Here is a 2,464-nt window from a genome sequence, read left to right as displayed (position 1 = left end):
GTAAAGCATCCTAGCACCGTGCCTAGAATAGAAAGCACTTATTAATAATTAACATTTAATTATTATTAACACAACTGTTTGAAATTAGAACAAATTACCTTCAGTTTCCATTTCACATGATGAAATGTTTTAAGAACAACTAATTCTCTTTTTCCTCCACATATTCCAAAATAATAACAAAACTTTTTAAAAAATAACTTTATGCTCACTTATCCCTGAGTGAAAATTGAGAAAAGATTAGTAATATCCCTGGGTAGTAGATATGCCAAGGTGCTACTCTGATTTATTGAGATGTTTCTCAGAAGCATGAAAGTTGGAATTGATGAGGTGGGACATAGGCTCGAATGTCTTCAGAAACTTCTGGGTTGATGATAGAGACAGATCTGAGTAATGTTTATTTATCATAATTGAGATAGTAAAAAAACAAAAGTGAACAATAACATCAAAGTAAATTCATTTTGGTAAGTTAGTATATATCTACTTTAATATTAGTCATCTAATAGAGAATGAAAATTGGGAAAGTACAGAGAGGTAGTATAGTGCAATTACAGTTTTTGAAACAGTGTTGAGCAGTAATAAAGCTACCATATTTCTAGGACATTAGGGAATATGTGCTTGTTGGGTTATAATGAATCAATATTTAAAGCCACTTTATCTAGATAAAAAGACAAAAATAAAGGCGGTTTATAGCTTCAGTTGTACCTATATTGATCCTAAGAACATTATGGAAGTAGTTCTCATGAAGAATCATGTTTTTTAATAGTGTTTCTAATTTTTAAAAAATTCTAACAAATTGTGTCTTACAAAACTTTTGGGAAATATACTGATACTTAATAATTTTGTTTGGGAATCACAAAAGCAGTGGTTCTCAACTACTACATATTGGAATAACCTGGGAGAACTTTTTTTTAAATGGAGATGTCAGGACCTACCACTAGGAGCCCCTTAGGCATTGGCATGTTTAAAAATTTCCCCAGGTGATTCGTGTGTGTGTGTGTGTGTGTGTATCTTCAAGCTTTAGAACTGGGGATAAATATATAAAATTAGAAATTTATGTAATAAGATTTAATGTAAAAAGTAAAAATTCCTTCACATTACAGAGCTATTATTGTGAAATGGCTGTCAGGAAATTTAAGTGCATCTCACGTGGGAGCTTTAGAGTTATTTGAAGTATCATGACGGAAATTCCTTTTTGTTTTTTTTAGTTAATCCAATCAGAGAGAGAAATATCTAATAATTTAACAGTAAGAGTGATATTCTGAATTCACCAACTCATTGCGTATCACTAATTGGAATTGTAGTGTCAATTGTCTCATCTCACTGGGGAAAAACAAACCCATTGGAGGTGGCCAGACCAGTTCTGTGGCTGACAGATGAACTAGATGGTGGCAGGGCTGATGGTGCTTGTGGCGTGCTTCCAAGTAGATAGCTTACTGCACAAACTGGGACAGAAAATCAAGAGAGCAGAATGTTGTTGCCATTTGGCACATATAAACATGGATTAAAAATCAGGTAGGGACTTCCCTGGTGGTCCAGTGGTTAAGACTCCACGCTCCCAATGCAGGGGGCCCAGGTTCGATCCCTGGTCAGGGAACTAGATCCCGCATGCCACAACGAAGATCCTGTGTGCTGCAGCTAAGACCCAGCTCAGCCAAATTAATAAATAAATAATCAGGTAATAGGTACTCCACGCCTGCTTCTGTCTGCACTTATATTAACTAAGCTTTGATCATTCTTGCTGCATATTAGTGTGTGGTTGTAGGAGCGCTCATTGGTCTATCACTTCCTCATTGCTTCTCACAGTCAGACAACTCAGAAAACCACATGAAATAAGTTGGAAATTGCCTGTTTGTCTAAAGCACTGATATTTCATATTATGATACAGTTCCATTAGGGAGGTAGCTTTCTGTTAACTTCTATATCTATGTTCTAGAATTCCTGAGTTCCTATAAAGTCTTAATTTAAAATTTTAATTATTAAAAAACAACAAATGTAATCCATCTCTGGAAATTTAAAGAGGAAAAGTCTTACTTGGCACATGGGATTTTGGGGTGGGTGAACAGGTAATGCCTCACTTCAAGAATAACTTGATCCTATTGAATTTTCCATGGTCTAGAATGGGGGTGGGCAAACTATAGCCAGTAGAATAATTTGCCCTGCCACTTATTTTTGTAAGGCTTTAAAAGTTAAGAATGGTTTTCACATTTTTAAATGGTTAAAAAAATTTTTTTAAATATTTTGTGACATGTGAAAATCATATGCTATTCAAATTTCAGTGTTCGTACATAAAGTTTTTTGGAAAATAGCTATGCCTTTTTGTTTCCATTTTGTCTGTGGGTAATTTTGCTCTAAAATGGCGGAGTTTAGTGGTTATAACAAAGACCATATATCCTACAAAACCTAAAATATTTACTTTTTAGTCCTTTCCAGAAGAAGTCTGCTTATCTTTGCTCTAGAGTAGTAT

The 2,464-nt window shown here is 34.5% G+C and overlaps 1 non-coding gene across 1 annotated transcript; it reads left to right on the top strand.

The window, feature by feature from the left end:
• Positions 1–1,521: 1,521 nt before the first annotated feature.
• On the top strand, positions 1,522–1,594 carry TRNAW-CCA (transfer RNA tryptophan (anticodon CCA)). The gene has a single exon. It is a non-coding gene; the product is annotated as a tRNA-Trp (tRNA).
• Positions 1,595–2,464: the final 870 nt, after the last annotated feature.

The sequence above is a fragment of the Phocoena phocoena genome, chromosome 4 (genome assembly GCF_963924675.1).
Source record: "Phocoena phocoena chromosome 4, mPhoPho1.1, whole genome shotgun sequence".
Lineage (NCBI taxonomy): Eukaryota > Metazoa > Chordata > Mammalia > Artiodactyla > Phocoenidae > Phocoena > Phocoena phocoena.
Note: the sequence above shows the minus strand (reverse complement) of the source record. Positions and strands in the feature narration are given on the sequence as shown.